The 14,057-nt window shown below is 46.4% G+C and overlaps 1 pseudogene; it reads left to right on the forward strand.

The window, feature by feature from the left end:
* The first annotated feature begins 10,138 nt into the window (after positions 1 to 10,138).
* LOC117083227 lies at positions 10,139 to 11,357 on the forward strand (annotated as a pseudogene).
* Positions 11,358 to 14,057: the final 2,700 nt, after the last annotated feature.

Genomic DNA, 14,057 nt, shown 5'->3' on the forward strand with positions numbered 1-14,057 from the left:
TACTGAGGAAACTGAAGCAAGAGAATCTCCTGAACTCAAGAGGCAGAGGTTGCAGTGAGCCGAAGTTACGCCACAGAACTCTAGCCTGGGCCACAGAAGGAAACCCTGTCTCAAAAAAAAAAAAAAAAAAAAAAAAGGAGAAGAAAAAAAGGAGTAACGGGTTGTGGCATGCACCTGTGGTACAAGATACTCAGGGGTCGGCCAGACACAGTGGCTCAGGCCTGTAATCCCAGCACTTTGGGAGGCTGAGGCAGGTGGATCACAAGGTCAGGATTTTGAGACCATCCTGGCTAACAGGGTGAAACTCCGTCTCTACTAAAAATACAAAAAAAAAAAAAAAATAGCTGGGCATGGTGGCGGGCGCCTATAGTACCAGCTACTCAGGAGGCTGCTGAGGCAGGAGAATGGCAGGAACCCGGGAGTTGGAGCTTGCAGTGAGCCGAGATCATGCCACTGCACTCCAGCCTGGGCGACAGAGCAAGACTCTGTCTCAAAAAAAAAAAAAAAAAGAAAAACACTCAGGAGTCTGAGGTGGGAGGATCACTTAAGCCTGGGAGGTGGAGGTTGCTGTGAGCTGAGATCGCACCACTGTACTCCAGCCTGGGCAACAGAGGTAGACTCTGTCTCAGAACAATTATATTAAAATTTACTTAATGAACTCCACGAATGAGAAGGCCCGGAAGCATATGCTCATGTTCCTTTCAGGTTCAGGGCTTTTTGCCCTTTAGCAACAGAATACCTATTTGTTTTCTTAGACAGTTTATTTTGGAACCCAAATATATTTATTGTTGTAGCCAGTTGCAACTTGAGTTAACGAAACCCTTAACTAAGGATTACCATTCCACATATGGATGCAATGATACATTGCCTGGGATTTTTTCTCTAACAGTTTGGGTGTAGGCAGAGATGAAGCAGGCTTGGCTGAGTTGCACACTGTCAAAGCTGGGTGCCAGGCACACGGGGTTCAGTACTGTCTCTTCTGTGTGCATTTGAAATCGTGCATTTAAAAAATGAATCAGTGTTTTGCAGATATCAGAAGTACTTGTTTTCACAAATCAGTCTCCTTTCTTGAAATCTAATCTCAAATATCAAATTAAATTAAAATTTGAACTTGCTTTATTACTAACTGACCATTTCAGTTGAGCCCTGAAGTGTATTTCTGAAACTTTAATTTGTGGTAAGATTTGATGAAGGATGAAAAAATACAAAGGTCTTTCAAGGTCTTGTTCTCTTAGAGGTCCTTTGGGTGAAGATCTAATTGGTGAGGCTGTGCTTCCTTTGTTTTAATGAAAAGCACATCTTCCTTTTGTAGCTGGAAACTCAGCTCAAGGACCCTGTTACTGAGGCCTCAAACAATGCAAAGTTCATGAGCACAGTGCAGACTAAGCAAGAAGGAAGTGAGACCCTCGAGTTGGTTCTGGGTTAGGGTCTTTACTCCATCTATTTTTTTTTTTTTTTTGAGATGGAGTCTCACTCTGTCACCCAGGCTGGAGTGCAGTGGTGCAATCTCGACTCACTGCAAGCTCCACCTCCCGTGTTCACGTCATTCTCCTGCCTCAGCCTCCCAAGTAGCTAGGGCTATAGGCACCCACCACACCCACCACCACGCCCAGCTAATTTTTTTGTATTTTTAGTAGAGACAGTGTTTCACCATGTTAGCCAGGATGGTCTCGATCTCCTGACCTTATGATCCTCCCGCCTTGGCCTCCCAAAGTGCTGGGATTACAGGCATGAGCCTCCACGCCCGGCCGGGGTCTTTACTCTTAACTGAGACAGAAAGCTCATCTTTGCTGATGCCATCACATGGGCATCACCTTGTGTAATGTGCTGGTCCCAGCGGGGCATTATCCAAGGCAGTTCCAGACAAGACAGGGATGTGGAGAGGTGGGGCAGGCCCATGCCTTCTTGATTGCTTTCATGTTTGAAAGCCAAGGGCATTAATCCATTCTCCCCCAGCTATGAAGATTTACCTTAGCCAGGCATGATGGCACACACCTGTAATCTCAGCTACTCAGGAGGCTGAGGCAGGAGAATTGCTACAACCCGGGAGGTGGAGGTTTCAGTGAGCCAAAGTTGCAACACTGCACTCCAGCCTGGGTGACAGAGTGAGACTCCATCTCAAAAAAAAAAAAAAGGAATTACCTAATGCAGGCGTGGTGGCTCATGGCTGTAATCCCAGCACTTTGGGAGGCTGAGGCAAGTGGATCACCTAAGGTCAGGAGGTCAAGACCAGCCTGACCAACATGGTGAAACTCCGTCTCTACTAGAAGTATCAAAAATTAACTGGGCGTGGTGGCAGGCACCTGTAATCTCAGCTACTCGGGAGGCTGAGGCAGGAAAATCACTTGAACCTGGAAGGCAGAGGTTGCAGTAAGCCGAGATCCCGCCATTGAACTCCCGCCTGGGTGACAAGGTGAGATTCTGTCTCAAAAAACAAACAAACAAAAAAAGAATTACCTGAGACTGGGTAATGTATAAAGAAAAGAGACTTAATTGGCTCACAGTTCCGCAGGCTATACAGGCTTCTGCTTCTCGGTAGGCCTTAGGAAACTTACAATCATGGTGGAAGGGGACACAGGCATATCTTAGGTGGCCAGAGCAGGAGAAGAGAGAGAGCAGGGAGATGCTACACACCTTCAAACAACCAGATCTCATGAGAACCCACTCACTATCACAAACACAGCAAGGGGGAAATCTCCCATAATCCAGTCATCTCCCACGAGGTCCCTCCTCCCACATTGGGGATTACAATTTCACATGAGATTTGAAATTATATCACCAAGTTTTCTTTTTCTACATAAAAATTTCAGGCAGTTCACAATAAGTCCTAGTAAACTAACATCTAATCAACTCCTATCCTGGTTCAGTCCAATCAATTCACATCTTTCTTCATATCCTGGTTTTCTAAATTCAGTGCAGTCCAGTTTTAGAAAAGCTCCTTAAAACCCATGACCTGCTGCTGACCAGAGAAAAGACAGGCTGGCCATAGTTAGGGCCAGCTGGTGGGACCTGAGGGTGCCGTGGAGGCCAAGGAGGGACTGAGCACAGAAGGCCACAGTGACTGAGCCTGGGCAAAAGTTCAGTGGGCAGATCTCCTGGCAGCGTAGCTCAGCATGGGTCAGTGGATGGGTCTCCTGGCAGTATAGTGTGGCCTGGGTCAGTGGGCCAGTCTCCTGGCAGTGTAGTGTGGCCTAGGTTGGTGGACCAGTCTCCTGGCAGTGTAGTGCAGCCTGGGTCAGTGGATGGGTCTCCTGGCAGCTTAGCGTGGCCTAGGTCAGTGGACCGGTCTCCTGGCAGTGTAGTGCAGCCTGGGTCTCCTCCTGTGTGAGGCGGGTGTGATGGGTCTCCCCTCTCCCTCCTGCCTCAGTAATCTGTCAACTCTTCCTCTAGCATATGTACCTGAGATATCTGTTCCTCTCCATCGTCTTTGCTGCTGCCTGATCCAACCACTAGCAGCTCAGCTTCGCTGGACCTCAGCATGCTGGTGCCTGCGCCTCCCTGCCACTTTCTTGGCCATTGAATCTCCTCTCCACATGGCAACCAGGGTGAGCTTGGCAGGCTGAAGTCAGAACACATCACTTTCACAGCCAGGACCCCCGTCACTCCACAGCTCTCCAGCAGCCTGGAAGCACCTCTCCCACACCTTCCCCACCACCACCCTGGACACACTGGCCTCTCTCTGTGCCATGAGCACCTGCAGTACATTCCCACCTCACCCGCTCACCCAGGCCTTGTTCTTTGCCCTGGCCTGATACTCACTTAATAGGTCACCACCTCATAGATGCTGTTCATAACCATCAGGCATGCTCTCCATTTCTTACCACTCAACCTGTGCTTGTGTCTCATCTGCTCCTTTACTGGTTAGCTGTCAGTACCCTTACCCATGAGAGCAGACACCCCAATGTCACCTCAGTCACCAGAAGAAGGCTGGGCACAGAGTCAGCCCTCAAAAGAATGTTGCATGGATGAATGAACAGAGGGCGGGGCGGGGCGAAGCTTCTGGGGTCCCAGGAAGATCTGGACACATCTCCCTGCAAGGCAGCCCCTAGAGTTTGGATCACATTTTGCAGGTCAACAACATCATTCGGGGTAGTCCGGCATGCAAATGGTCCTTGGGAAGGTGTCAGCACTTGCCGGGATGAAAGGACAGTGTGGCCCTCGAAGACACACAGATTCATCACTTTATGTGAACCTTCCTCTGCAGGTGAAGCGAGGAGGCCAGTGACCAGGTGCCCCTTTAGAGCATCCACAAGAGATTTCCAAAATAAAATGCAAGCTTGAGATGAACATCTTATTTTGTGAAGAGGAATTGGTCAGACATGAGGCCTCCCATGTGCTAGCAGTGAAAAACCTGAAGGAGGTGCATGATTCAGAAAGCCAGCAGTTGGTTGTGAAGAGAGAAATCTTGATGTTAAAAGATAAATTAGAAATGTCAAAATGAGAGCAGTAGGTTTTCATGTGCTCCTCAGTGCAGAAAATAAAAGCTTATGCCCAAGCCATAGATATGAATATTAGTGAAGTTATGCGCCCCTAAAACTGTTTATCTCATTTACCTTCACAGGCATAGTAAGATGGAGGAGGCAGTAGATTCAAGAAAAGATAAATATGCACAAGAAAGAGCAGAGCTGTTGGAAAACAAGAAACTGATGAATGAAAAAGTAATTAAGGCCAGGCACGGTGGCTCATGCCTGTAATCCCAGCACTTTGGGAGGCTGAGGAGGGTGGATCACTTGAGGTCAGGAATTTGAGACCAGCTTGACCAATATGGAAAAACTGTCTCTACAAAAAAATTAGCTGGGTGTGGTGGCACAGGCCTATAATCCCAGCTACTCAGGAGACTAAGGCAGGAGAATTGCTTGAACACAGGAGGCAGAGGTTGCAGTGAGCCGAGATGGTGCCACTGCACTCCAGAGACTCAAAAAAAAAAAAAAAAGTAATTAAAAATATCTTGCTGGGCGCAGTGGCTCATGCCTGTAATCCCAGCACTTTCGGAGGCTGAGGTGGGCAGATCACTTCAGGTCAGGAGTTCGAGACCAGCCTGGCCAACATGGTGAAACCCCATATCTACCAAAAATACAAAACTTAGCCAGGTGTGGTGGCGGGTGCCTGTAATCCCAGCTACTCGGGAGGCTGAGGCAGGAGAATCGCTAGAACCCGGGAGGCGGAGGTTGCAGTGAGCCAAGATCGCACCACTACACTCCAACCTGGGTGAAAAAAGCAAAACTCTATTTAAAAAAAAAAAATCTTTTATTTATAATTTCCCAGCTAATTTTTTGTATTTTTAATACAGTCAGGGTTTCACCATGTTAGTCAGGATGGTCTTGATCTCCTGACTTCATGATCCGCCTGCCTTGGCCTCCCAAAGTGCTGGGATTACAGGCATGAACCACCACACCTGGGCAATTTTTTCATTCTTTAGTCTTGGAAGTTTAGTTTCTTTTTGAAATTCAGTTATGTACTGCATAAGGATGTTTCAGTCAAGGACAGACTGCATATACAGCAGGGGTCCCACACAATTATAATACAGTTTGTTTATTTATTTATCTATTTATTCATTTATTGAGATGGAGTCTTGCTCTGTTGCCCAGGCTGGTGTGCAACAGCATGATCTCGGCTCACTGTAACCTCCACCTCCCGGGTTCAAGCAATTCTGCCTCAGCCTCCCGAATAGCTGGGATTACGGGTATGTGCCAATACACCTGGCTAGTTTTTTGTTTTATTAGTAGAGTTGGGGTTTCACCATGTTAGCCAGAATGGTCTTGATCTTCTGACCTCGTGATATGCCCGCCTTGGTCTCCCAAAGTGCTAGGATTACAGATGTGAGCCACCACGCCCGGCCGATACAGTATTATTGCTGTACCTTTTCTATGTTTAGACCCCAAAGTTCTCACCACTGTGTTACAGCTTCCTGTGGTATTCAGCACAATACCATGTTGCACAAGCTTGTAGCCCTGAAGCAATAGACTGTACCTCATAGCCCAGGTTTGCAGCAGGCTCTGCTGTCCAGGCTTGTGTAAGTATACTCGAGGGTGCCAGCACAAGGACATATTTTTCAGAGCGTATTCTGATTATTACATGATGCATGACTGTATTTTAATTCTTTTTTGAGACAAAGTCTCACTCTGTCTCCCAGGCTGGAGTGTAGTGGCACGATCTCAGCTCATGGTAAACTCGGCCTCCCGGGTTCAAGTGATTCTCCTGACTCAGCCTCCCGAGTACCTGGGATTATAGGCACCTGCCCCCATGCCCAGCTAATTTTGACATATTTAGTAGAGATGGGGTTTCGCCATGTTGGCCAGGCTGGTCTCAAAATCCTGACCTCAGGTGATCCACCAGCCTCAGCCACCAGAAGTGCTGGGATTACAGGCATCAGCCACCGTGCCCGTGGTAAACAGCATCTTTTAACTGAATGAAAACACCCTATTTAATAGCCGGGTATGGTGGCTCATGCCTGTAATCCCAGCTACTCAGGAGATTGAGGCATGAGAAGCGCCTGAACCTGGGAGGCAGAGGTTGCAGTGAGCTGAGATCGTGCCACTGCACTCCAGCCTGGGTGACAAGAGCAAAACTCTGTCTCAAAACAAAAACAAAAACAAAAGCAAAACAAAACAAACACACAAGGAAAACAACCCTATGTTTTAAGATCTTTTTAGATCAAATATGTTACTTCATTTCAAAATTAAAATACAGGGCCAGGCATGGTGGCTCATGCCTGTAATCTCAGCACTTTTGGGAAGCCAAGGCAGATAGATGACCTGAGGTCAGGAGTTTGAGCCCAGCCTGGCCAACATGGAGAAACCCCGTCTCTACTAAAAATACAAAACATTAGCCGGGTGTGGTGGCAGGCACCTGTAATCCCAGCTACTTGAGAGGCTGAGGCATGAGAATCCCTTGAACCTGGGAGGTGCAGTTTGCAGTGAGCTGAGATCACACTACTGCCCTCTAGCCTGGGTGATAGAGTAAGACTCTGTCTCAAAAAAACAAAAACAAAAACAAATAAAGGTACTAATTGCCTGAAATTACCAGGTCTATTAGTTTTATTTTATTATTATTATTATTATTATTATTATTATTATTATTTGAGATGGAGTTTCACTCTTGTTGCCCTGGATGGAGTACAGTGGCGTGATCTTGGCTCACTGCAACCTCCTGGGTTCAAGCGATTCTCCTGGCTCAGCCTCCTGAGTAGCTGGGATTATAGGCACCTGCCACCACTCCTGGCTAATTTTTGCATTTTTAGCAGAGATGGGGTTTTACCATGTTGGCCAGCTTGGTCTTGAACTCCTGACATCAGGTGATCCACCCACCTTGGCCTCCCAAAGTGCTGGGATTACAGGCGTGAGCCACCGTGTCCAGCCCTTATTTTTTTGAGGCTGAGTCGCCCTCTGTCACCCAGGCTGGAGTGCAGTGGTGGGATCTCAGCTCACTGCAACCTCTGCCTAGTGGGTTCACAGAGATTCTTATGCCTCAGCTACCCAAGTAGCTGGGATTACAGGCATGCGCCACTATGCCAGGCTAATTTTTGTATTTTTGGTGGAGATGGAGTTTTGCCATGTTGGCCAAGCCAGTATCGAACTCCTGACCTCAAGTCATCCACCACCTCAGCCTCCCAAAGTGCTGGGATTACAGGCATCAGCTATCATGCCCAGCCAAGGTCTATCAGTTTTAGATTTAGATTTGAATTGAAATGTGACTTAAATTAGATACAATTAAAAAATCTATATCATGAACCTAAGTTCATGTTTGGAAACATGTTCTAAACTAGTTTGGAAAAATTTCATGACAAAACTCAAAATCTTCAAAAGAACTTCCAGTGTTAATAATACTAGCATACTGCAGCAAGCCACATGAGGAAGCTGTGGGGTGAAATTGTCTCATCTCAGCTTTGTTCCGTTGTGGATAAACTCACATGCCAGAGGGTGTGTGGTCAGGGCTGTGCATTGCAGGTGAGGCCACGTGACCTCTTGCCGTTGGCGATCACCGCGACTTGTCGGACTCCACCTCTCCATGCGGTCCCCACTCCAGACTTGGATGCCAAGGGCAGTGGTGCTCTGGCCAGAGGCCAGCTGGGAATGGAGTGGGGGTCTGTGTAGAGACACGAGGGGTGATAGGATCCAGGAGTAAGAACCATGGGAACCTCAGGCCAGGCAGAGTGCACTTTTTGAGTAAAGAACTTGTAAGGAGAGTCTGAATCCTGTGGAATATGTCTTCATCCCACTATGTCTTTCCTTGTGATCACAGACCAGCTCAGTCAATGAGAAAGAAACACAAGCATTGAAGCCAGAAGCATCCCCACCAATTCCTGTGGCTGCAACAGAGAACCGCAGGAAGTAAGACAGCATTGTTCTGCTGATGCTCTCACCTGAGGTCTGCCCTCACGTCCAGGTGACACAGCTGCCCTTGGTGACCAGAAGCCATTCACCTGGTCCGTGTGTAACAGCTTACAGTGAGGACCTCTGTCCAGGCATGCAAGCCCACCTCCTTTTGAGAATTACTGTCAGTCCCTCAGCTAGATGAGGAAGGCCTCTGCAGATGTCTCAGCATTTCAGCAATTTAAAAATGCAAAACTCTTCATGATGAATGAACTCTAGATAGAAGTGAATCCCATGAGGAGTCTGACGTCTCAGAGCAGTGCTGAGATGGGCCAATGCTCACCCGTCCTGCTTGTCTCCCTGGACATGGCTCGATCCCTGCAGAGGTCGCCTGCTGTGCTGTTGTCTGTTACGCAAGCCCTGACTTTGATGGAACCAAAGGTCGGGGCCTTGATTTCACCTGAGATGCCTTCTTAGTTTTAGAAAATAACTTTTGTGTAAGTAAAATGGACTTATTCATTTTTACATACACACACTAAAGACCCTCATGTTCTGTTGTGAATTTGTTGAGAATGATGTGCAATTCAGGAAGATGTCAGAACCCTGCCTTTTCTTAATTATATCAATGCGACACAAATGCATTTTATTTATTTATTTATTTATTTTTGAGACGGAGTCTCACTCTGTTGCCCAGGCTGGAGTGCAGTGGCATGATCTCAGCTCACTGCAAGCTCCGCCTCCTGGGTTCAAGTGACTCTCCTGCCTCAATCTCCTGAATAGCTGGGATTATAGGTGTGTGGCACCATGCCTGGCTTATTTTATTTTATTTATTTTATTTTTTTATAGAGACAGGTTTTTGCCATGTTGACCAGGCTGGTCTCCAACTCCCGACCTCAAGTGATCTGCCCACCTTGGCCTCCCAAAGTGTTGGGATTATAGGCATGAGACACTATGCCCGGCCAATTAATGCGTTTTATTTGGTAGTGTTCAGTGTTCAATTTCCCCATTCCCCTTTTCTCATTCCCAAAACCATATTCTCCTCTCCAGTGGCAACCACTGTATTGTATGTATCAGCTTCCTTCTCCAAATTTATTTCTATTTATCTCTTTGGACTTAGACAACCTTACAGAACCATGTGGCTTGTGGGTGAGAATTATTTTCCCAGCATTAATGCCGCTATCCTAAATGTGCAGTTCTGAACCTTGTCCTTTTCACAGATGCATCTTGGAGAGCCGTGCATGGTGGTACACACAGGGCTCCTGATCCTATTCAGGAGATTGAGGCAGGAGAGTCACTTGAACCCAGGAGGCGGAGCTTGCAGTGAGCCGAGATCATGCCACTGCACTCCAGCCTGGGCAACAGAGTGAGACTCCGTCTCAAAAATAAATAAATAAATAAATAAAATGCATTTGTGTCGCATTGATATAATTAAGAAAAGGCAGGGTTCTGACATCTTCCTGAATTGCACATCATTCTCAACAAATTCACAACAGAACATGAGGGTCTTTAGTGTGTGTATGTAAAAATGAATAAGTCCATTCCTTGGTTTCTCCTGGAGTATCTGCCTTTTTTCTTTGTATAAACATCAACACAGATCATAAAATCTCCAGTTGTGGCAACACCCTAAGTTTCAAGCTTAGTGAGCATTTAGTCCTAGATACTAGGATGGGTTTTGTTTTTGTTAATGCAGACATGGCCTCTGTTTATGGCTTCAACCACAGGCTGCCATGCCAGCTAGAGATGAGATTAGCAAGATTTTGATGCAGCCGACATTGTCGTCTCCACATAACTATTACAACAGTCTTCAGAGCCATCTCCTGTGCACAATGGCAACTCTTAAGGAAAAACTCATTGCACCAGTTGTGAAAGAGGCAACTGTCCCAGACAATAAGACCGCTGTAGTGAGTGTTGGACAAATGGGTGTGGTGTGTGCTATCAGCATCTGCGAAAGTCTTTGGTTGGTGAACTTGCTCTTGTGGATTTTTTGGAATATAAACTGAAAGGAGACATGATGGATCGATCTGCAGATGGGAGCATATTTCCTCAGACACCTAAAATTATGGCAGATAAAGATTATTCTATGACTGCCAATTATAAGATTGTAGCGGTAACTGCAGGAGTTCATCAGCAAGGTGGGGAGAGTCGTCTCAATCTGGTGCAGAGAAATGTTAATGCCTTCAAATCTGTTGTTTCTCAGATCATCAAGTACAGTTCTAATTGCTTCATAATTGTGGTTTCTAACCCAGTGGTCATTCTTACATATGTTACCTGGAAACTAAGTGGATTACCCAAGCACCTTGTGATTGGAAGTGGGTATAATTTGGATTCTGCTAGATTTTGCTACCTTGTAGCTGAAAAACTTGGCATTCATCTCAGCAGCTGCCATGGATGGATTTTGGGAGAACATAGTAATTCAAGCATTGTTGTTCAGAGTGGTGTGAACATGGCAGGTGTTTCTCTCCAGAAATTGAATCCAGAAATGGGAACCAACAATGATCATGAAACTTGGAAGGAAGTTGCATAAGACGGTGGTTGAAAGTGCCTATGAGGTCAACAAGCCAACAGGATATACCAACTGGGCTACTAGATTAAATGTAGCTGATCTTGTTGAATCCATGTTGAAAAATCTATCCAGGATTCATCCAGAATGAACAATGATGAAGGGGATGAAGGGCATTGAGAATGAAGTCTTCCAGAGCCTTCCATGTATCCTCAATACTCGGGAATTAACCAGCATTATCAATCAGAAGCTAAAAGATGATGAGTTTGCTCAGCTCAAGAAAAGTGCAGATACCCTGTGGGACATCCAAAAGGACCTAAAAGATCTGTGATTACTGAGCTGTGTAGGCTGTAGAAATTTTAAAACTACAATGAGATTAACCCTGAGCCTTTAGTTTTTGTCCATGTACACGGATCACAATTTTCTTTTGTTCTCTTCACTATGTGTATTTGGGCTCACAGAATCAAAGCCCATGCTTGGTTTTATGCAAGGACTTATAATTAAATTAACTATTATAGTATGCTTCTAAAAAAAAGAAGAAAGAATTTGTGTGAGACTAATGAAGGGTTTTTTTTTTTTTTTGAGACGGAGTCTCACTCTGTCACCCAAACTGGAGTGCAGTGGCTGGATCTCAGCTCACTGCAAGTTCTGCCTTTTGGGTTCACGCCATTTTCCTGCCTCAGTCTCCCAAGTAGCTGGGACTACAGGCGCCCGCCACCTCGCCTGGCTATTTTTTTTGTATTTTTTAGTAGAGACGAGGTTTCACCGGGTTAGCCAGGATGGTCTCTCGATCTCCTGACCTTGTGATCCGCCTGTCTTGGCCTCCCAAAGTGCTGGGATTACAGGCTTGAGCCACCGCACCCGGCCGGGTTTTGCTTTTGAACTTAGACTCTAGTAGACTCAGGGGCCAAGTTGAGAGTTTGTTTATGTAATTAACATATTTGATACCCAGCAACAGCTCTGCAAAGTGCTCTTGTGTTACTCACAGTCACGATGGCCCAGCCCCTTTCCCGACCTATTCCCACCACTGCTCTCTGGAGTTTGTGTTAATCACTCCCTTAATTCTTGCAAATGGCTTGACCCCTATGTGTGTTTTCCTGAGAACTGTATTGTTTTTTGCTATATCTGAGCTTTATAAACAGGTGACTCTGCATAATCTGCTCCATGCTCCTCCGTTCAGCTTTAGGTCTTTTTCCATTACCAATAGAATCATAATGTGTCCATTCTCCTGAGGAGGGAGAGTGGACCTTTCCAGGGTTTTGCTATCGTGAACTGTTTTCCTGTAGATGTTTCTTGCATGACTCTTGGTCACATGCACAAGGGCTGCTCTAGGTGCAGCCCAACCCAAAATGTAGCCGCAGTTCAGTCCCCAAGAGTCAGTTGGTGCTGGTCCTCCAGGAGGCCAGGAGCTCGAGCCAGAAAGAGCATCAGCTCTGGCACCACTGTGTTCCAGCCCAGAAGACCTCTTTATTGGTACCAGTGCTCCCCCACCAAAGGAAGCTTATGTTTGTTTATTCTCTGGCTGCAGCTCCATCAACTGCATAGGTGGTTTTCACCAGTTTTTTTTTTTTTTTCTTTAAATACAGAGTCTCGCTCTGTCACCCAGGCTGGAGTACAACAGCACGATCTTGGCTCACTGCAACCCCCACCTCCCGGGTTCAAGCAATTTTTGTTGTGCCTAAGCCTCCTGAGTAGCTGGGATTACAGGCACGTGCCACCACCTCCTGCTAATTTTTGTATTTTTAGTAGAGACAGGGTTTCACCATGTTGGCCAGGCTGGTCTCGAACTCCTGTCCTCAAATGATCTGTCTGCCTTGACCTCCCAATGTCCTAGGATTACAGGCATGAGCCCACGTTGGCAGGTTTATTTTTATAAATGCTAAGTCAAGGTTTTGGAATTGTGAATCTCTGCTGCACCAGGAGCTCCAGTGTGCTGCTGTGGCTGACCCAAGTCACCAATTGAGAATTATTACAAATTGCACAGTCCATGGCTCTTCTATAAAATCAGAGAGCAAAATAATTGTAGAAAATCTTCCATTGTCAAATCATCTAGTAGGCTGGGTGCAGTGGCTCATGCCTGTAATCCCAGCACTTTGGGAAGCTGAGGAGGGCAGATCACTTGAGGTCAGGACCAGCCAGGTCAACATGATGAAACCCCCCTCTCTACTGAAAATACAAAAATTAGTCAGGCATGGTGGTGTGCACCTGTAATCCCAGCTACTCAGGAGGCTGAGGTAGGAGAATTGCTTGAACCCAGGAGGCAGAGGTTGCAGTGAGCCAAGATCACTCCACCACACTCCAACCTGGGCAACAGAGCGAGACTGTCCAAAAAAAAAAAAAAAGTCATCTAGAGATACTCAGGATTATTTGTCTCTGCTTCTAGTCATGGTTATTAGTATTTTCTTAGATTCTGTCTTGTATTCTTGCCCTGTGCTTGGATTTGATATGATCATATTCCCTCAGTGCTTGCCCCATTTTACAGATGAGTAACCAGCCTGAGGTCACCCAGTGCTGCAAGACTGTCCTGGGGCTGGAGCCCAGACCTGTGCTGGCTCGGGGCACACACTCCTAACTAGGGGTCAGTGGGCACAGTTGTTCTGAACAGCTGTGGTATTTTCCTTCATGTTCCGTGATAGCATAAGCATTTTCTTTTGTTATTCAACTCATGAACATTTCGATTGGCTGCCAAGACCTATGCATGTCACTGTGACCACTCACCTGTGATCAATGTGCAGGCTGGTTCCTGTGAGGAGGTTTGGAAGCTCACCCACATAGGATGAGGCCCAGGCTTGCAGGGATAAAAAGGAAGCGAGCTTCTGCAGCAAAGCTTTCCTGTTTACAAGGCCCCCTACCTTGCCCTGGAGTGCTTCTTTGAGCATGCTGAAAATTTATCCAACACCCAAATTCCTGCACTTTTGTGTGGCTTGTGATCTACAAACTATTTTTACCTTCTTGAATATCTGGGGAATTTTTTTTTTTTTTTTTTTTTTTTTTGATGGAGTCTCTCTCTGTTGCTCAGGTTGGAGTGCAATGGTGTGATCTCGGCTCACTGCAACTTCTACTTCCCAGGTTCAAGCAATTCTCCTGCCTCAGCCTCCCAGATAGCTAGGATTACCAGCGCAGGCCACCATGCCCTGCTAATTTTTGTATTTTTAGTAGAGACAGGGTTTCACCATGTTGGCCATGATGGTCTTGAACTTCTGGCCTCAAGTGATCTGCCCACCTTGGCCTCCCGAAAGCGCTGG

Source organism: Trachypithecus francoisi, unplaced genomic scaffold, assembly GCF_009764315.1.
Source record: "Trachypithecus francoisi isolate TF-2019V2 unplaced genomic scaffold, Tfra_2.0 Contig00310, whole genome shotgun sequence".
Lineage (NCBI taxonomy): Eukaryota > Metazoa > Chordata > Mammalia > Primates > Cercopithecidae > Trachypithecus > Trachypithecus francoisi.